We start from the raw sequence: 22,487 nt of genomic DNA on the forward strand, positions 1-22,487 counted from the left end.
AAAAAAAAAAAAAAACCCAAAACAACAAACAAACAAAAATCAAGAAAAAAGAAATGCCTCCAGGGATGTCCCTTTGCGTCTGCGCAGAGTAAGGGACTAGCTTCTAAACCGCATGGTACTGCCTGGCTAGAATGGGCTCCCAGCCAAGAAAAGAAAAAGAAAACAAACAAACAAATCAGAACAGAACAAATCAGAGCAAACAAACGAACAAAAAAGCCCCAGGGCTCCCACCAGCATGGCGGCATGGGCCAGGAAGCAGTTTCACAGTCAAGTGGTGTTTCCTAGCCTTTCAGGTAGAAGCAGAGATGGTACATGGAGCCAGGTATTTGAGAGAAAGGAGGGGGAGGTGGTGAGAGGTAAGGAGGAAATGTAAAGAAGTGGAAAAAAGCAACACCAGCAGCCAACAAATGGCACTCAGGGAGCTGTCCAGTGTGGGTGGGTGGAATCCAGGCGGCACTGGGGGGAAGCTCGTGCTTCCTGGCCAGTAGACTGTGGCTGCAGGAAGCAGAGGAGGTTAAGTCGGGGTGAACAAGGGTAGGGGATGGGAAAGCCTGTGTCGTGGGTTTCCGGTTGTTCTGTCTCCTGCTGGAGGCTCCGTAAAGCTGCTTTCTCGTACCTCCTGTTCGCGGATCTCCGATAAGAGTCCAAGATGGCAGATCCGTGCTGTGGTAGCTGATAGGGACCTCTGCATGTATCTCTCCTTGTGCTCTATTCTGGGTCAGTTTCTTATTCCATTTGGTGCTTGGCTGAGTTCCTTACCTCTTCATTTGATGCTTAGGGTTTCAGGATTGATGTGTGACTGTTCGACTTAGTTTTTCTGATCTTTGCTGTGGAGGGACGGCATGGTGCTTCTGACTATAGCGCCATGTTGCCCGGAAGTCTCTGTTTTGTTCATTTGTACTTGAGGTCATCATGAGTTGGGGGTCAACTTGATGGCAGCTAACAACAGCAACATTCATTTACTCAGTATTTATTGAGTCTACTATTTGTAGAGTACTGTATGTAGCAGCTATATGCTATTTGATATGGTGGGGAATAAAAAAATGAATAAGACATACTTCTCACATTGAGAGATTATGTATGTGTGGCTCCTGTAATACAAATTCATTGAGATAAATACCTTAAGGGAGGTGTAGATACAGTGCTTTGAGAGTTCAGAGGTAGAAGATCACACAGTATTTGTCCTTTCATGACTGATTTATTTCACGCAGTGTAATATTTTCAAGGTTCATCCATGTTGTGGCATGCATCAGGACTTTATTTCTCTTTATGGCTGAGTACTATTCCATTGTATTTTTATACTACATTTTGTTTATCCATTCATCTGTTGATAGACATTTAGGTTGTTCCCATCTTTTGGCTCTTGGGGAAAGTGCTACAGAGAACCTTGGTGTACAGGTTTCTGTTTGAGTCCCCATTTTCACTTCTTTTAGGCATATACCTATGATTGGGATTGCTGGGTAATAAGGTAGTTCCATGTCAACCTTTTGAGGAACTGCCAAACTGTTTTCCACAGCAGAAAACCATTGTACCATTTTGCATTCCCACCAGCAATAGATAGGGGTCCAGTTTCTCCGTATCCTCTCTAACACCTCTTGTTTTCCATTTTTTGATCATTTCCATTCTCATGGGGGTGAGGTGATATCTCATGGTGGTTTTGATTTGCATCTCCCTAAGTATTTCCCCAAAGGAGCCCTGGTGGTGCAGTGGTTAAAGAACTTGGCTGCTAATTGGAAGGTCAGTGGTTTGAACCCACCAGCTGCTCCAGGGAAGAAAGATGTGGCAGTCTGCTTCTGTAAAGATTACAGCCTTGGAAATCCTATGGGGCAGTTCTCCTCTGTCCTATAGGGTCACTATGAGTTGGAATTGACTCGACAGCAGTGCGGTTTTTAATTTTTTCCCTATTGACTAATGAGAGATCCTAGGGTGGTGCAAACAGTTTGTGCTTGACTGCTAACCTGAAGATTAGTGGTTCGAACCCACCCAGCAGCATCGTGGAAGAAAGGCCTGGCAATCTACTTCTGTACAGATTACAGCCAAGGAAACCCTGTGGAGCAGTTCTACTCTGTAACACATAGGGTTGCCATGAGTTGTAATCGACTCTACGGCACCGGGTTAATTTTCTTTTTTTTTTAAATGGCTGATGATGTTGAGCATCTTTTCATGTAACCTTGAACAAGGTTCTTTTTTATTTATTATTATTATGGTAAAAATATACACAGCAACACATTTGCCAATACAACTCTTCCTACATGTACAGTTCAATAACACTCTGTGTTGTACAACCCCGATCTGTATTTTTTTCCTAATTATTTCACCGCCATTAATATAAATTCAGTGCCTCCATTTAAATACCCTCTTTGGTGAAATGTCTGTTGAAGTCCTTTGCCCATTTTTTGATTGAGTTGTTTGTCTTTTAGTTGTTGGGTTGTAGAAGTTTTTTTAAAATTTTTATTGTACTTCAGGTGAAGGTTTACAGAACAAATAGTTTCTCATTAAACAGTAATGCACATATTGTTTTATGACATTGGTTAACAACCCCATGACATGTCAAGCCTCTCCCTTCTCGACCTTTTTTTTTGTTGTTGATGAAAATATACATAGCCAAAGATACACCATTTCAAAAATTTCTATATGCACAGTTCAGTGACATTGACTATGCTCTTCCAGTTGTGCTGCTAGTCTCACTTTAGATGAAGATTTACAGAACAAAATAGTTTCTTATTAAACACTTAGTACACATGTTGCCCTATGACAATGGTTAACAACCCCACTACACATCAACACTGTTCTTACTCAACCTTGGGTGCCCTGTCACCAGCTTTCCTGTCCCCTTCTGCCTTCTAGTCCTTGTCCTTGGACTGCTGTGCGTCATTAGTTCCATTTTGTTTTATGGGGTTGTCCAACCCCGGCTGAATGGTGAACCTTGGAAGTGACTTCACCACTGAGCTAAAAGGGTGTCTGGGGGCCATACTCTTGGGGTTTCTCCAGTCTCTTTTAGGCCGGTAAATCTGGTCTTTTTTTTTGTGTTAGAATTTTGTTCTACATCCTTCTCCCGCTCTGTCCAGGACCCTCTGTTGTGATCCCGGTCAGAGCAGTCAGTGGTGGTAGCCGGGCACCATCTAGCTGTACTGGACTCAGTCTGGTCTGATCTTTTCCTTGTATCCTGTTCTCTTCATTCTCCCTTGCTCCCGAAGGGGTGAGACCAGTGGAGTTCTTAGATGGCTGCTCACAGGCTTTTAAGACCCCAGATGCTACTCACCAAGGTAGAATGTAGAACATTGTCTTTATAAACTGTGTTACGCCAGTTGAGCTAGATGTTCCCCGTGACCATGGTCCCCACAGCCCTCCACCCGAGTTGTAGAAGTTTTTAATGTATTTTGGATAGTAGACCCTTATCAGATATATGATCGCTTAACATTTTGTCCCAATCTGTAAGTGTTCTCTTGAGCAAGATTCTTAACATTTGTCAACTTCAGTATCCTCATTTTTAAAAGAATGGTAACGTATTTATCTCATATTCTTCAAAATGTAAGTCAGCTGTTTTTATTCTTCTGCTCAGAACTCTCCAGTGGCTTTCCATCTCAATAAAATGTGAATCTGTACCATTGCCTGCAGACCCTTATGTGATCTAGCCATTGCTTCTTTGCATCTCATACCATTTTCTCCCTTGCTTATTTACCTCCAGCTAGAGTTAATTACATAATTTATTTTATATTTTTGAATCTAAGTTTTATGTTATTTGGAACAGAGAGCTCTTGAATATCTTAAATTGGACAACAGTCAGATTGTTTTTCTTACCTTTAATTAATTGTAATGTTTCTCTTACAGCAGTTCCTTTTAATTTACGTTGGAATGTAAATGACTGCTATAAATAATGTCGTTGAATTGTTTTATGTTTTGCTTTATTTTACCACATACTTTTTGTTGTTGTTGTTGGGTTGTTGCTAATGGTATAATTGTGGAAATTAGTATTAGTTTAGGTAATTGTCTAATGTAATGTTTTTTAATGTTACTAAAATGTCCATGACATTATCACAATTTTACATAAGTGTTGCTTCTCAAATGCTTATAGGTATTTTGTATTTATCCATTTTCCCTTTGAGAAGGTACTCCCCACCCTCCATTCAAATTTGTTTTTAGCCAACTTGAATATATGAAGTTTTAGAGATGTGGACGAAGTAGTTGGATTTTTATATTTACTTTAGTAAGTTAGCTTTATATATTTATTTAGAAATCATATTACATAAAATACATTTATAAATAATACTGTTTTCTACTCTTATATTTTATGAAATTTTGTTTTCTTCATTCTAAGTTAAAAGATAGCATTTTTGTTCTGCATCCCACTTTGGTGAGTGGTATCTGGGGTCTTAAAAGCTAGTGAGTGGCCATCTAAGATGCATCAGTTGGTCTCAGCCCGCCTGGAGCAAAGGAGAATGATTAACACCAAAGACACAAAGAAAGTATTAGCCCAAGAGACAAAAAAGGCCACATAAACCAGAGACTTATGAGATCAGAAGAACTAGATGGTGCCTGGCTACCACAAATGACTGCCCTGACATGGAACACAACAGAGAGTCCCTGACGGAGGAGGAGAAAAATGGGATGCAGAACTCAAATTCAAGTAAAAAGACCAGAATTAATGGTTTGATTGAGACTGGAGGGACCCTGGAAGACATGGACCCCGGACTCTCTTTTAGCCCAAAACTAAAACCATTCCCAAGGCCAATTCTTCTGACAAAGATTAGACTGGACTATGGGACATAAAATGATACTTGTGAAGAGTGTGCTTCTTAGCTCAAGTAGATAGCTGAGACTAAATGGGCAACTCCTGTCCGGAGGCGAGATGAGAAGGCAGAGAGGGTCAGGAGCTGGTAGAATGGACATGGGAAATCCAGGGTGGAAAGGAGAAGTGTGCTGTCACAGTATAGGGAGAGCAATTAGGGTCATGTAACAATGTATGTATAAATTTTTGTATGGGAGACTAACTTGAATTGTAAACTTTTCACTTAAAGCACAAAAAAAAAAAAAAAAAAAGATAGCATTTTTTGTCTCTGTATTGATGTTGGTGATGTACTGACAATATCACCCCAGGGATAAGTCCCAGCTATTTATGTAAATTTAGGAGCTTTGGTTATTTGTCAAGTAGGTGCAAGTTAGTGATCTGCAAAGTAATCATTCGCTGTGTTGCTGTTTAAAGTGATTCTTATTTGAACTTATTTCCTATGACTTCCAGCATTTTACAATTTTGAGGTTAGACTCCCAGGAATCTATATTACATTTCTTGATATTCCTTCATTTATTTTTTTAAAACTGTTAACCTCAGATACCTCATCTAACTATACAAAACTGATCGAAATTATTATTTTTGTGGTTCAAATGAAGTAATGAGAGACTTTCTATGGAATGAATTTAATGTAACTTCCTCTTTTTATGAGTAATTACTTTGAGTAAAAAATTCTTGCCTCATATTTGGCTATAAACAATATATATGTAAGTAATTGCTTTTATTGATGATGACAAGAGATCCTGCATTGAAAGCCTGGAGCATGAATTTATGTTCCATAAATCTATCTGTATAATCTTTGGAAGTGATCAACAATGTGGCAAAATCTTTGTAATAATAGATTGATCATTTATTCATCAGATATTTATTGAATACCTACCAGGCACTGTGCTAGTTGGTAATTAGGGAAGAGAAGTTAATTGAAGTGACTGCTTAACAAACAGCTAAATAAAATTTGAAAACTCTTTCCAAAATGTATTGGTACAATTTCTTGTGTTACTTTGTGTAGTTTAAAAAAACCAAACCAAACCAGTTGCCATCGAGTCAATTCGAACTTATAGCAACCCTGTAGGACAGAGTAGAACTGCCTTATAGGATTTCCAGGGAGCTGTTGGTGGATTTGAACTGCCTGCCTTTTGATTAGCAGCCAAGCTTTTAACCACCAGGCCACCAGGGCTCCTTGTATAGTATAATGAATGTGAAATATTTTCACATCCTCCAGGATTGTACTGGGGGCATAGTAATGCATAATACTGGTTGATGCTTTAATGATTAAGGGCCTTATAATATTCTAGCTATGTTATTCTTCAATGATCATAATATAATGCTGTATAAGAGATTTGTTTAAATCTCTATTGACCCCCTGTCAAACTTTTAAATTGCTTTTTTGATTAATCACTAATCTTAGCTTCCTTTCTTCTAATTGATTCCTCTAAAAGGGAGTTGTGATTTATGTATTTTTTTCTTTCATGTTTAATTTGAGATTGATCTGTTTCATTCTGGGGTACTAGGAGCATAGTTCATAAGTATTTGTTGAGTGAGCCTCACTCAACAAAGTATAAACAATGGTTAAGAGTGCTAGGTTAAGTATCACCAGATTTGAGCAGGTCCTCTTATCAGGATACTGAATTTATAGTGTTTTCGAGCTTGTTACCATCTATTTTGTATATGTAGTCTTTTGACTCATTACAGTTACCAGATTGTTTTAGTTTCTTGATTTCAACTGTTAAATATTTGGGCTTTGGATTGCAATTAGTCCAGTTGGGAGTTTCCTTGAAAAATTCTCTATCTGTTGACAGAGATGGATAAAGTCTTGTTCTGATCATCCTTGGTTTTTAAAACTTGAAGAAAGTAGACACGGGGCCATTTTTTCCAGACGTTCATATCAGAAACTCCCAAGTACAGGAGACATTGACTTAATCAGGACCAGCTGAATTTTGGAGTACGTTTGTTCATAGTTCATTTAGAGCCCATGGAATGTTATTGTAACTGTATTTACCCTGAATCTTCATTTCCTCTTTTACTCTCTCGGCCCTCATTTCATTCATCAAATATTATAGATTGCTTACATTGTGTCAGAAATACAGGAGGGGTAAAGGGGAGGAAAAATATGGACATGGAAATTACAGTTAAAGGGGAAGATAAACTTAAATATTTACACAAATAATTATCTCAACTGTGATAAATGCTATTAAGGATAACTACAGGGTGTTACCAGAGTGTATTATAAGAGGAATCAATCTAGTGTGGAGAGTTTGGAAGGACTTTCCCAAGGAAATGACACCGTGATTATATAAATATATATTAAGTGAATATGTATTAGGCTTAACATTTATGGCACAAAAATTTTTTTTAGTGTGAGGAAATTGAGAGAAATAAGAAGCAATTACTTTATTACTTTATAAAAAGATTATTTGATACTTTCTTAAATCTAATACCCTGGCCAAGAATTTGATTTCTTTCCCTTTGAATTTGTCATTTACCTACCTAAAGTTCAAGCCAGATCAGTAAGAAAACTTTATTTTAGTCCATACAAATGTCTTGATTAACAGATTTCTCTGAAATCAAAGCTCCCTTCTAATAAAATCTATATTTTAAATTATAGTAGTCAGGAATTTTCAGGTACAAATGTTATAAAAACTTTCTTCAGCAACCGTATTTGTCTTCACCTATTTAAAGGTAAATCAGTATTGCTTTCAGACCAAATTGTGAAGTCTTGAAAATTAAGCATCTAAATTCTTAGCTTTCTTTTTCTGTGCTCTTTTATCTTTTCCCATGGTAGTATTGTAACTCTTTTCTGGTTCAATGTTACACCTGTCAAAAAATAGTAAGGGATGTTGTATCTACCAATTAATTGATAGTCTAATTATTAGATTTCAGTATGAGTGAGTTTAGCAAATGTGTGAGCTGAAGTATAGTTTAAACCTTTGAAAATAGTTTTGTCTTCTGTTAATGGAATTTTATGTATCAGCAAATAGTGAGACTTTTTTCTTTTTTCAGTCTAAGTAGTCCTCTGTTTTAGTTATCAAGTGTTGCTGTAATAGAAATGCCACAAGTGGTGGATGGCTTTAACAAACAAATTTATTCTCTCACAGTCTAGGAGGCTATAAGTCCAAATTCAGGGCACCAGTTCCAGGGGAATGCTGTCTGTCTCTGTTGGCTCTGGGGGAAGGTCCTTGTCATCAATCTTCCTTTGGTCTCGGAGTTTCTTATCACAGGGACCCCGGGTCCAAAGGACACGCTGTGCTCCCAGCTCTTCCTTCTTGGTGGTATGAGGTCCCTCTCTTCTCTGTTTGCTTCTCTCTTTTATATCTCAAAAGAGATTGACTCAAGATACAATGTAATCCTGTAGATTGAGTCCTGCCTCATTAACATAACTGCCTCTAATCCTGCCTTGTTAACATCATAGAAGTTAGGATTTACAACATAGTATAATCACAGCAGATTACAAAATGATGGACAACCACACAGTACTAGGAATCATGGCCTAGCAAAGTTTACACGCATTTTGGGGGGACAAAGTTCAGTTCATAACATCCTCTCGTATCTTGTGATTTCTTCTTTTATTCAAGTTGCCTGTACTTCTCTGGTTTGAAGAACTCTTAATTTGCTTGAGTTCTGTTTTAAAAATGCAGTTCATTGCACCCAATATTCTTATTGGAGAGGCTGGAATATATGTGCATACCTTGTATTTTTCATCTGAACAAAGTTCTTCTATAAAAAGTGTATTATTAGGATTTTTTTTTGACTATGGTATTTCATATTAGAGCAAAAGTACTCATAAGTATACAGAAGATGGCAGAGTATGAAAGAGTTTTAAGGTTATAGAATTGTATGGTGAGTTACATCAGTAAAAGTTGAAGTGATAGGTATGTGTTTTCAAGACTGCCCCTACAGTACCAAAAATATTGATAGTACTTAGTTTGGAACATGGATATAATGTACTTAGGACTCAATATTAGTCTTGTCCTTGATCACATTTTGTTTCAGCTTTATATCTTAAGTACATTTTTAGGTTTATCTTTAAAACCCATCTCAGCTTCCTTATAAATTTGAAAAGTGACCTCTTTATTGTGAGTAAGGATATTATAGGTTCTGTAATATTTAATGGTCATCACTAAAACTTGATTTTCATTATAGGGAAGCTTTACAGTAAGTATATACCTAAGGAAAACAGTTGAAGATATGTTTGTATTTTTCCAGGTATATTATTAACAAAGTTGCCCTAGTTTTTTTTTTTTTTTTTTAAATTTGTTTTTAATAAGCTGGTTGCCTTGTACCTGATGAGACAGCATGGTGTAGTGCATTGGGTTAAAGTTACAAGATATGAATTCTTGTTTTGCTCTATAATTTAAAGTTTAACCCTTAGTTTCCTCATTTATATATAGGTAATAATCCTGCCTTAACTACTTCATGGCTTCTTGTGGGAATCATATGAGATAGTGCATAGGAAAAAGCTCTTTGAAAACTGTTAGAAGATATGTAAATATTGGTGTATTGTATTTGATTTCTTGTAATTGTTTTAGATTCTTAAATTTGACTTTTGTAGGTTATAATTTTAACCTTAAAAATGAAAATGTTAGAAACAATTCAAATGCAATATAAATTTATTCGTGGCACCAAAGTAATTCTACCTTCTTAATTATGCTAAATATTTTTTAAAAAGATTTCTTTTTTTACAAGAGTTTTGAAATTCATTAGAGAAATAATACAAAATGTTTTCTGACTATAGATGAATATCCTACTTTAGTTCTGCTCATTGAAGTTCTGTTTTTGTTTTACATCTGTGGGTGCTACAAAAATATGGTTAGTTTTGATTCTTATCAGGACCACTTAACCTGTCTGAATAATGCTATACAGCTCTTTCCTGACCATTTAACAATGAGCTTATAGTGAACACGCCTGATACGTACTGATCCTGTTACAAGAAAAGGGTGGAGGAGGACCTGAAGCTGAGTTCTTCATAGTTCTTTTAATTGCTGTGTCTTTTTCAAACATCTTGATTACCAAAGACAAATCTCTTCTAAACATTTAATAAAACAAAGCTGCATACCACACACACAAAACAAGGAGGCATGGAACAGGGAGTTAATGTGGAGAATGAAGGAAACATTTTACAAGTGCCTACGATGTGCTCATTATTCTCCTAAATACTTATATTTGTCATTTCATTTATTTAAAAAGGTACTGAGATGTTGGAGGAGGGAAGAAAATTGAATAAAGTTAACCACACAACTGGTCGGTTCCACTCTCTTCTATTGGGATTTGTTGTTGTTGACGTAAATACCAAACCAAACCCGTTGCCGTGAAATCGATTCCGACTCATAGCGACCCTATAGGACAGAGTAGAACTGTCCTATAAGGTTTCCAGGGAGCAGCTGGTGGATTTGAATTGCCAACCTTTTGGTTAGCAGCCAAATTTTTAACCACTGTGCCACCATGGCTCCCCACCCCCCGCCTCCCCTCTCTTGTAAGCATCAAAGATTTTTTTTTCCGTGTATAAACCCTTTCTTGGGTTTTTATAATAGTGGTCTCATACAATATTTGTTCTTTTGTGATTGACTTATTTCACTCAGTGTAATACCCTCCAGATTCATCCATGTTGTGAGATGTTTCGTGGATTTATCAATGTTCTTTATTGTTACATAGTATTCCATTGTGTGTATGTACCATAATTTATTTATCCATTCATCTGTTGATGGGCATCTAGGTTGTTTCCATCTTTTTGCTATTGTGAACAATGCTACAGTGAATATGGGTGTGCATACATCTGTTTGTGTGATGGCTCTTATTTCTCTAGGATATATTCCTAGGAGTGGGATTGCTGGGTTGTATGGTATTTCTATTTGTAACTTTTTAAGGAGGCACCGTATCATTTTCCACATTGGTGGTACCATTTTACATTCCCACCAGCAGTGCATAAGAGGTCCAGTCTCTCCGCAACCTCTCCAACATTTGTTACTTTATTTTTGATTAGTGCCATTATTGTTGGGGTGAGATGATATCTCGTTGTAATTTTGATTTGCATTTCTCTAATGGGTAATGAGGGGTGCTGGTGGCACAGTGGTTAAGATGTGTCATTGCTAACCAAAAGATGGGCAGTTTGAATCCATGAGCCGCTCCTTTGGAAACCCTAAGGGCAGTTCTACTCTGTTCTATAGGATTGCTATGAATTGGAACCAACTCAATGGCACCTAACAACAGTGTTATACCTATTTTTTCTTCTATGATCTTTATTGTTTTAGGTTTTGTATTTAGGTCTTTGATCCATTTTGAGTTAGTTTTTGTGTATGGCATGAGGTATGGGTCCTGTTTTATTTTTTTACATATGGACATACAGTTTTGTTAGCACCATTGACTGTCTTTTCTCCACTTAATGGACTTTGGTCCTCTGCCAACGATCAGCTTACTGTAGGTGGATGGATTTATGTCTCGGTTCTTGATGCCGTTCCATTGGTCTGTGTGTCTGTTGTTGTACCAGTACCAGGCTGTTTTAACTATCGTGGCTGTTTTAACTATCGTATAGTAGGTTCTGAGAAGAGGAAGTGTGAGGCCTCCTACTTTTTTCTTTTACTTCAGCAATGCTTTGCTTATCTGGGGCCTCTTTCCTTTCCATATAAAGTTGATTAGTTTTCCATGTTATTAAAGAATGCTGTTAGTATTTGGATTGGGATTGCATTATATCTGTAAATCACTTTGGTTAGATTGATGTTTTCACAATGTTCAGTCTTCCTATCCATGGTATGTTTTTCCATTTATGTAGGTCTCTTGCAATAGTGTTTTTTAGTTTTCTTTGTATAGGTCTTTCATGTCCCTGGTTAGATTTATTCCTAAGTATCTTATCTTTTTAGGGACTATTATAAACAGTATTGTTTTCCTGATTTCCTTTTCAAAGTTTGCTTTGTTGGTGTTTAGGAATCCAACTGATTTTTATATGTTAATGTTTTATCCTGCTTCTTTGCCGAATCTTTCTATTAGTTCCAGTAGTTTTCTTGTGGAATCTTCGGCGTTCTGTATTTATAGGATCATATCATCTGTGAATAGGAGTAGTTTTACTTCTTTCTTTTCAATTTTGATGCCCTTTGTTTCTTGCCTTATTGTCTAGCTAGGACTTCCAGCACAATGTTAAATAGGAGTGATGATAAAGGGCATCTTTGTCTTTTTCCTGTTCTCAGATGGAATGCTTTCAGCCTCTCTCTGTTGAGAATGATATTAGCTGTTGATTTTGTATAGATGCCCTTTATTATGTTGAAGAATTTTTCTTCTATTCCTATTTCATTTAGAGTTTTTTTTTTTTTTTTTTAATCAGGAATGGGTGTTGGACTTTATCGAATGCCTTTTCTGTGTCGATTGAGGTGATCATGTGATTGTTTTTTTTGGTTCTATTTATATGGTGGATTACATTGATTGGTTTTCTAATGTTGAATCATCCTTGCATACCAAATCTGAATCCCACTTGGTTGTGGTGTATTTTTTTTTTTGGATGATGCTGAATTCTATTGGCTAGAATTTTTGCATCTATATTCATGAGAGATACTGGTCTGTAATTTTCTTTTTTTGTGGTGTCCTTGCCTGGCTTTGCTATTAGGGTTAGTTCTTAGCATTTTTATTTTCAATTAATATTTAGTCATAGGAACAAAGTCTTCCACTTGCTAAGTCCTGTTTCTGTAGAGATGAAAGCAGCAGAGATGAAACAGGAAGAAATAAAACTTTTATTCAAACTTAGATGCTATTTCTTTGTCTTTAATAGAATGGTAACTTTTTCCTGCAGTTCGTCTCTGTTTCATTTTCCAAACATATACAGGTATTATTTACCAAATAAACAAACATAAATATAATAAAGAACCGTACCAAAAAAAATGGACGGTCATAAGTTCAGTTTGTCATAAATCGAATGCGTCTTAAGTTGGGGACTACCCTTGTATATAAAATTCCTGAATATCCAATTAGGGTTTTTTTTTTTTTTTTTTTTAAATCTTAGTTGTACTTTTCCTGTATTTGTACGTTTTTTCTTTTAGGATGGGTAACCCTAACTCCTTTAGGGGCTAATAAGCTGGAAGTAGTAATGTATTTCGTTTCTCCTTATTTAGAATATTTCAGGTGATGATTAAGAGCGTGGACTCTGAAGCTACTTGCCTGGGTTCAGTCCCAGCCCTGCTACTTATTAGCTGTGTGACTTGGGCAACTTAATCTCTCTGGGCCCACGTTTTTTCTCATCTCTAAAATGGGAATAATAATCGTGACTGTCTCATAGATTGTCATGCAGATAAGTTAATTAACGTATGTATGGTGTTTAGAACAGTGCTTGGTACAAAGTAAGTGCTATATAAGTGTTTGTTAAATAAAATTTCTGCTAATAAACTATTTTAAAAAATCATAAATTTACTATTTTCTTTTAAGCAGCTGTTCTCAACTAGGTGTGATTTTGCCTTCTAAGGGGCATTTGACAATGTCTGAAGATATTTTTGGCTGTCTTAGTTTGGGGAATGCTACTGGCATTTAGTGAGTAGCGGCCAGGGATGCTGCATAAGCACCATGCCGTACACAGCTCCCCACAACAATGAATGATCTGGCCCAGAATGTCAGTAGTGCCAAGGTTGAGAGACCCTGCTTTAAAGACATCATTATTTGCTAGTTATTACTTTAAGAAAGATTAAATAAATAAATATTGTGAACCTTTTTATTTCCCAAACTTAACTAGATTTGTCAGACCTTCTAGAAATGGAGTCTTGTAGAAGAGTTTAATGATCAAACTCTGGGGCTAACAATGACTTCTGAATTCTTAAGAATTTCGTTTTAATGAGTTTAAGATCATGAGGTCAGCCCCTTTGAGGTCCAGTTAGCTTTGTTCTATTACATGACCATTGACTGCAATCCCGGTACTAGTCAACCGTCTCTATGGTAAATGTGCAGCACTAATTACATGGAGAAACAGACAAGGGGATAAAAATGAATAAGAAGAAGTGCATATATTCATGATGGATATATAATAGTGATAGTCTTGTAAAAGAGAAACTCCTCAATTGCAGGCCTTTCATTATAATTTTGCACCACTCTTCAGTCTGTAACCTTTGCATTATTCAGGTTGGTCTCCGTACTTCCCCTTATGAACTATGCTGTTGCTGCCTCTGTCTCTTGACTCATGCCTAGGATGTTCTCTCTGTCTCTGTCTCTCTCTCTCTCTCTCATCCTTACCCTCATCCTTAATCTCAGTTTCTCTAACTCTGTTCTAACTCTAACTTTCCATTACCAATTACCAACTCCTTCAGGAAACATTCTATAATAATTTCAGCCCACATTATCTATCCTTTAAATCAGTACCTTTTTTGTTTGTTGTATTGATTGTCGATTATTTTATTTTCGTGACTAGATAGTGAGTGAGGCATGGGCAGGGATTTTTTTTTCTTCAGTGGTGCTTAAAATAGTGTAGGTATGTGCTTATTTGGGTTGATAAGAATCAGAATTTTAGAAATGGAAAAAAGAATCTGTTGGTTGGATAGCATCATAGAATTCTTTCTGCTTTAGTATTGAGCTATGTTATTTTTAGATGCTGTCAAGTTGGTTCTGACTCGTGGTGACCTATGTACAACAGACTGAAACACCGCCCAGTCGTGCAGCATCCTCAGAGTCATTGCTGTGTTAGAGCCCATTGTTGCAGCCACTGTGTCAGTCCATCTTGTTGGGAGTCTTCCAGTCCATCTTGTTGGGAGTCTTCCTCTTTTACCCTGACCCTCTACTTTCCCAAGCATGATATCCTTCTCCAGGAAGTGGTCCCTCCTGATAAATGTCCAAAGTATATGAGATAAATTCTTGCCATCCTCGCTTCTAATTGAGCTATAACATACAATAAAGTTAACAAGTCCAAAATGTCCAGATGTTTATATATGTGTGTGTTGTATGTATATCCATCCATGCAACCACCACTTAGATGTAGATGTGGAGCATTGCTAGCACTGTAGAAGGCTAAATTACACCATTTCTAGGTAACATGCAAAGGTAATCACTTTTCTGACATCAGTCATTATAGATTAGCTGGGCTGTTCTTTAACTTCAAGTAAGTGGAATCCTAAAGTATGCTATGTACTCTTTTGTTGGTCCAGTTTCTTTTGCTCAACATTATGCCTGTGAAATTTATCCATGTGGTCGGGTGTAGTTTCTTTTTTTTATTACTGTGTAGTATTCCATTGTAGGAATATGTCACAATTTATCCGTTTTCCTGTTAATGGTCATTTGGGTTGTTTCCAGTTTTTGGCTGTTAGGAATAAGTTTCTCTGAACATTCTTCATTATGTGTCTTAGTGGACATATGCATTCATTTCTCTTGTGTATATATCTGGGAAATACTGGGTCATGAGGGTATGCATGTTTTTAACTTTGGTATTGTGTGGAAAATCAAATCCCTCTTCTCTGGCACCAAACTGTTGATCACTCCAAATCAATTTATTATCAGTTCTGTTCCCCTCTGTTCTGATACCAGCTGCCCGTGTTGTACTTCATCTTCTAACCCTAACCACCTGGAGCTAGGTAAGACCTCACATGTTAAAGGGCACATAGTCTTCCAGAGTGCCAACTCTGCCCGAGACCTCATACATCAACTGCAAGCTTGGGAATCTTCTCAGCACCCTCACTTCTGATCGGCTGGCTATAGATTCGGGATTTTCTTCTACTGCATCAGGATACCAGCTATAAACTTGTGAGTCCCCAGGCCCCTTTACTTCTAACCTGGTGGCTCTCACTACTCCCTTGGGTTTGATAATTTGCTAGAATCCCTCACAGAACTCAGGAAAGCACTATACTTAATGATTAAAGTTTTATAGCAAAGAGGATACAAATGAAGAGACACATAGTGCAAGGTCTGGAGGGTTCCCAACTTTGTGCTTTCATGTCCTCAAAAAAGATGTGGTACCCTCCCACATGTATCAATGTCTTTTGTCAACCAGGAAGCCCATGGAGCTTCTGTGATTGATTGAATCAGTTCCGCCCCCAACTGCACACCATCCGCTCAGGTTGGGCCGATATCACTTGGTGGTCCCTCTGACCTGGCTAGTCCCTACTCAAGAGGTACCTCATTAGCATAAACCCCTTAGTCTGGAAGCCTTATTACTCAAAACCCATTGCTATCAAGTCGATTCTGAGTCATAGCAACCCTGCAGACACTTTAATCACTGGGGAAATCTGAAGGTTTTAGAGTTTATCGCTCAGGAACCAAGGACAAAGACCAAATTCTTCACCTAAAGTTAATTTAAACCCCACAGTACTATACATTTTGCTCATCCATTTGCCTTAGGCTGGGTTCTGTAGAGAAGCAAAACCAATGCAGCATATAAATATATATAGAGAGAGATTTACATCAAGGAAATGGCTCACATGGCCATAGAGGCTGGAAAGTCATAAGTCCGTGGGTCAGGCTGGAGGTTTCTCCTGACTCATGTAGCTGCAGGGACCGGCGAATCTAAGATCAGAATTTCAGACAGCAGGCCTCTGGCTCACAGGCTGTGGAGGCTGATAAATCCCAAGACTGGCAGGTAAGCTGCCAGCTCAAGCTCCAAGAACTGGAGGTCAGATGAACAGGAGCCAGCTGCAGGTTACAGAAGAAGCAAAAGCCAGTGAGCCTTGTCAGAAAGTCTACCTATATTGGATGCAGGCCATTCCCCCAAGGAAACACCCTTTCAACTGATTGGCTGCTCACAACAGATCTCATCATGGAGGTGATCACATTATATCAGAACTCATTATGGAGGTGATTACATAATTAAAAAGCTGCCAAACTACATCATAACTGCCAAACCACTGAGGATCGTGGCCCAGCCAACTTGACACACAAGCTTAACCATCACACCATTCATCTGTTGACAGATATTTGGGTTGTTTCCACCTTTTACTGTTGTCATATAGTACTACAATGAACGTTGGTATATATTCTTCTTTTTGAGACTGCTTTCATTTCTCTTGACTATATACTTAGAATTTGAATTGCTGGGTCATACGGCAATTCTATGGTTAACTGTCTGAGGATCGACCAAACTGTTTTCCGTAGTGGGTGTAACATTTTATATTCCCACAAGGGTTCCAATTTCTTTACATCCTTGCCAACACTTATTTTTCATTTTTCCTGATAATAGCCATCTAAGTAGGTATGAGGTGGTATCTCAATGTAGTATTAATTTGCGTTTCTCTAATAATGAGGTTGGAGCATCTTTTCATCTGTTTTTTGACCAGTTGTATATCTTCTTCAGAGAAATATCTATTCAAGTTCTTTGTCCATTTTAATTAGGTTATTTGTTTTTTGTTGTTCAGTTGTGGGAGTTCTTTATATATTCAGGATATTAAAACCTTATCAGCTATGTGTTTCCCAAATATTTTCTCTCCTATTCTGTAGGTTGTCTTTTTCTTTCTTTTTTTGGTCAGTAGGATTCTATGCAGCATTGTCATTTTTTAAAATTTGATTTATTTTGTTGTTCAGAATATACACCCTTTTTACTTTCTTGGTATACTCCTTTGATGCAGAAAGATTTTTCATTTTGATGAAATCCAGTTTATCTATTTTTTTCTTTTGTTGATTATGCTTTGGGTGTCATATCTAAGAATCCATTATCAAAAGCAAGGTCTTGAAGATTTACCCCTATGATATTTCCTAAGAGTTCTATGGTTTTAGCTCTTATATTTAGGCCATTGATCCATTTTGAGATAATTTTTATCTATGGTGTGAAGTTTTCATTCTTTTGCATGTGGACATCCAGTTATCCCAAATAGGGACAGTTTTATTTCTTCCTTTCCAGCCTTCCAGCACTATGTTGGATAAAAGTGATGAGACTTTTTTTTTTTTTTTTTAATCTTTAGGGAGAAGTATCCGGTCTTTCACCATTAAGTATGATGTTAACTGTAGGTTTTTTGTAGATGCTCTATCAAGTTGAGGAAGTTCTCTTCTATTCCTATTTTTCTGAGAGTTTTTATCATGATTGGGTGTTAAGTTTTGTCAGATGCTTTTTCTGCATTGATTGGTATGATCATGTGATTTTATTTCTTTAGCCTGTTAATATGAGACGTTGGTGGCTCAGTGGTAGAATTCTTGCTTTCCATGTGGGAAGCTCAGGTTCAATTCCCAGCCAGTGCATCTCCTGCACAGCCATCACCATCTGTCAGTGAAAGCTTGTGTATTGCTGTGATGCTGAACAGGTTTAGTGGAGTTTCCATACTAAGATGTACTAGGAAGAAAGGCCTGGTGAGCTACTTCTCAAAATCAGCCAATGAAAAACCCTATGGATCACAATAGTCTGATCTTCAACTGATCGTGGGGATGGTGCAGAACCAGGCAGTGTTTTTACTGTTGCGCGTGGGTTCACCATGAGATGAGGCTGACTCAACGGCAGATAACAACAAGCCTATTAATACGGTGGATTGCATTACTTGATTTTGTAATGTTGAACAAGCCTTGCATCTCTGGAATGTTACTCCACTTGGTTATGTTGTACAGTCCTTTTAAATTTGCTGAATTTTGTTTGCTAATATTTTGGTTAGGTTTTTTATGTCTATACTTATGAAGAATTTTGTTCTGTAGTTTTCTTTTTTTTGTACTGTCTTTCTCTGGTTTTGGTAGCAGAGTAATACTAGCTTCATAAAATAAATTGGGCTGTTCCCTGCTCTTCGTTTTTCTGTAAGAGATTTTATAGAGTTCGTGTTAATTCTCCTTTTAATGTTTAGTAGAAGTCTCTTCTACTATAGTAGAAACCATTTTGCCCTAGAGGTTTCTTGGTTGAGATTTTCAGAATTATGAGTTCAATGTAAGTATGTATGTGTTTTGATTATGAGAGAAGCATCTTGTGAGCAGAGATTTTTTTTTTCCTTGTGTTCTTTATTGCCTACGATAATGGTAGACATGTATGTACCAAGTGTGTTTTGAATGAAACAGTGCATAGTTTAGTGCAAATTTGTCTTTGTGAGAAAAATAATTCAGTGATGATGTTATAGGAAGTTCAGAGGGTGAACTACTGTGAACTACTCTTTGTAAATTTGATTAAAGCAGGACATTTAAGTGAAATTTGGTCAGAATGGAGATCTGCATAGTGAAAGTAGAGGGAAATAGGTTAAAAAAGTGAATGTCTGAGGATACTAAGTCCCAGAGAATGAAATGGAATTGAGAGCCCAAGTTGAGTGACTGGCCTTATACACCAGGGACTCCTTTTTCTTTTGAGCAGGAGAAAAGGATATGTATAGACCTTCACTTTAAGGTGAAAAGGAGAGAAGATGAGAGGGGTCTTTTCATCATTTTAGGGAGAACACTTTTGGTAGAAAGAGAGGCATAGAATACAACTTTTAAGGGAAATGGCACAAGAAGTAATACAGACCATGCATTCAAGGTACTTGACTGTAAATTGAAAGAATAACCTGTCTTTTTGTTCACTTTTAGGAAGGAGTATCTAAGTAAATATGAGTCTTTTAGAAAACTGGTTTTATTATTGTTCAGCTATGGTTTATTCTTGTTATTTTTCAAGTATGTTTTTCCTCACTTGCCAAATATAACGAACAGTGAGGGATTTTTTTTGTCTAACTGCTTGAATATATAACAGTACCAGGTTAGGTTTAAAATAGACGTTACATTTCAAAACCTGAAGATACTAGGGGACCATAAGAACTGATGAGGTGGCTAAGGATCAGGGAGGAATTGAAGACGACACCAGTGTTTTGTTCCTAAATAATTGGGTGAATGTGATGGTATTAGGAGTTCCTGGGTGACACAGACGGTTAGGTGCTCGGCTACTAACTGAAAGGTTGGTGGCTTGAATTCACCTAGAGGAGCCTCAGCAGAAAGATCTGGCCATCTACTTCTGAAAGATCACTGCCGTTGAAAACCTTATGGAGTGCAGTTCTAATGTGAAACACATGGAGTCACCATGAGTTGGAGTTGACCTGTGGGTGACTGGTTTGAAATTTTTTTTAGTGATGCTTTTACTTGAGGGAGGGAACTCAGAAGTAAAAGTATATTTGGGAAGTTCTACCTTGGACATGTTGATTCCTTTGGTGCCTCTAGGACATAAATGTTGGCATGCCCAATAGACATTTGAAGTGTGGATGTAGAATTTGGGGAAGAGGTTAGGGATATAATAGGAATGCCTACATTGAGATGATAGTTGATGCTAGAGGAGAGAACACATGTAGAATGAGTAGATATCTGAGGAAGAAATTCTAAAAAAGGAATAAGATTTAGAGATATAATGGGATGATAAGAACAATGCACTGATACTGAATCTATAGAAACTTCGCCAGCTGTCAAAATTCTACCTGTATGTCAAGATCCATCTTAGGAGGTTCAGGGAAATCTTCCTGACAGCATCACCTACCCATCTTCCTTTAATCATTCGCTTGTATATATTTATATATTTTTATACAGTTGAAGCCTAAGAAAATTAGAACAAGTCCACGGGAGCCAAAGTACAACCTTGAGTCTATCTCACCTGAATTTCCAGACTGTCTTAAGAATAGATTTGACACATTGAACACTAATGACCTAAAACCAGATGAGTTGTGGGATGACATCAAGGACATCATACATGAAGAAAGCAAAAAGTAATTAAAAAGACAGGAAGGAAAGAAAAGACCAAAATGGATGTCAGAAGAGACGCTGAAACTTGCTTTTGAATGTAGAGTAGCTAAAGCAAAAGGAGGAAATGAAATGAAAGAGCTGAACAGAAGACGTCAAAGGCCATCTCAGGAAGACAGAATGAAGTATTACAGTGAAATGTGCAAAGACCCGGAGTTAGAAAACCAAAAGGAAAGAACATGCTTGGCATTTCTCAAGCTGAAAGAACTGAAGAAAAAATTCAAGCCTTGAGTTGCAATATTGAAGGATTCTATGGGCAAAAATTGAACGATGAAGGAAGCATCAAAAGAAGACGGAAGGAATACACAGAGTCACTGTACCAAAAAGAATTAGTCGACGTTCAGACATTTCATGAGGTAGCATGTGATCAAGTACCGATGGTATTGAAGGAAGAAGTCCAAGCTGCACTGAAGGCATTGTCAAAAAACAAGGCTTCAGGAATTGACGAACTGCCAGTTGAGATATTTCAGCAAACGGATGCAACGGTAGAAGTGCTCACTCATCTATGCTAAGTAATTTGGAAGACAGCTACCTGCCCAAACAACTGGAAGTGATCCATATTTGTGCCTATTCCAAAGAAAGGTGATCCAACCAAATGTGGAAATTATTGGTCATTAATATCACATGTGGGTAAAATTTTGCTGAACACAATTCAAAAATGGTTGTAGCAGTACATCAACAGGGAACTGCCAGAAATTCAAGCCAGATTCAGAAGAGGATGTGGAATGACAGATATCATTGCTGATGTCAGGTGGATCTTGGCTAAAAGCAGAGGATAGCAGAAAGCTATTTACCTGTGTTTCATTGACTGTGCAAAAGCATTTGAATGCATGGATTATTACAAATTATGGATAACATTGTGGAGAATGAGTATTTCAGAACACTTAATTGTGTTCATGAGGAGCCTGTACATAGACTAAGAGACAGTGGTTCAGACAGAACAAGGGGATACTGCGTGGTTTAAAGTCAGGAAAGATGTGTGTCAGGGTTGTATCCTTTCACCATACTAATTCAATCTGTATACTGAGCAGATAATCCCAGAAGATGGACTGTATGAAGAAGAATGTGGGGTCAAGATTGGAGGAAGACTCATTAACAACCTGTGATATGCAGATGACACGACCTGGCTTGCTGAAACTGAAGAGACTTGAAGCACTTACTGATGAAGATCAAAGCCTACAACCTTCAATATGGATTATACTTCAACATTAAGAAAACAGAAATTCTCACAACTGGACCAGTAAGCAACATCATGATAAATGGAGAACAGAATGAAGTTGTCAAGGATTTTGTTTCACTTAGATCCATAATCATTGCCCATGGGAGCAGCAGTCAAGAAATCAAACAACGTATTGCAGTGGGCAAATCTACTGTAAAAGACCTTTTTAAAGTGTTAAAAAGCAAAAATGTCACCTTAAGGACTAAGGTGCACCTGACCCAAGCCATGGTATTTTCAATCATCTCATATGCATGTAAAAGCTGGACAGTGAATAAGGAAGACTGAAGAATTGATGATTTTGAATTATGGTGTTTGTGAAGAAGATTGAACATACCATGGAGTGCCAGAAATACGAACAAATCTGTCTCGAAGAAGTACAGCCAGAATGCTTCTTAGAAATGATGATGGCAAAACTGTCTCAAGTACTCTGGACGTGTTATTAGGAGGGACCAACACCTGGAGAAGAACATCATGCTTGGTAAGGTAGAGGGTCAGCAAAAAAGCGGAAGACCCTCAACGAGATGGATTGACACAGTGGCTGCAACAATGGGCTCAAACATGGCAAGGATTGTGAGGATGGCGCAGGACTCGACAGCACGTAACGACAACAACAAATAGCCATTTCTTCTTCCTGTCGTCTAGCATTTACCACCCGTTGCTGTCAAGTTGATTCCAACTCATAGTGACCCTATAAAACAGAGTAGAGCTGCCCCATAGGGTTTCCAAGGCTGTAAATCTTTTTTTTTTTTTCAATTGTACTTCAGGTGAAGGTTTACAGAACAACTAGTTTCTCGTTAAACAGTCAGTACACATATTGTTTTATGACATTGGTTAACAACCCCACGACATGTCAACCCTCTCCCTTCTCGACCTTTTTTTTTT

General features: G+C 37.5%; 1 protein-coding gene across 3 annotated transcripts in view; it reads left to right on the top strand.

Moving 5' to 3' along the window:
* The window catches only part of TMEM135 (transmembrane protein 135), a 284,710-nt gene that overhangs the window by 16,215 nt on the left and 246,008 nt on the right, over positions 1–22,487 (top strand). The window contains exon 1 of one of the 3 annotated variants that reach the window (XM_023739804.1): positions 5,938–6,731. The exons of 1 other annotated variant lie outside the window; for it this stretch is intronic. The gene's annotated coding sequence lies outside the window, so the exon portion shown is untranslated. Of the gene's footprint in view, positions 1–5,937; positions 6,732–14,479; positions 15,482–22,487 lie in introns of those variants that run through there. One more of the 3 variants, XM_023739803.1, reaches the window with a different exon arrangement.

Source organism: Trichechus manatus, unplaced genomic scaffold (genome assembly GCF_000243295.1).
Source record: "Trichechus manatus latirostris isolate Lorelei unplaced genomic scaffold, TriManLat1.0 scaffold00140, whole genome shotgun sequence".
NCBI classification, from domain to species: domain Eukaryota; kingdom Metazoa; phylum Chordata; class Mammalia; order Sirenia; family Trichechidae; genus Trichechus; species Trichechus manatus.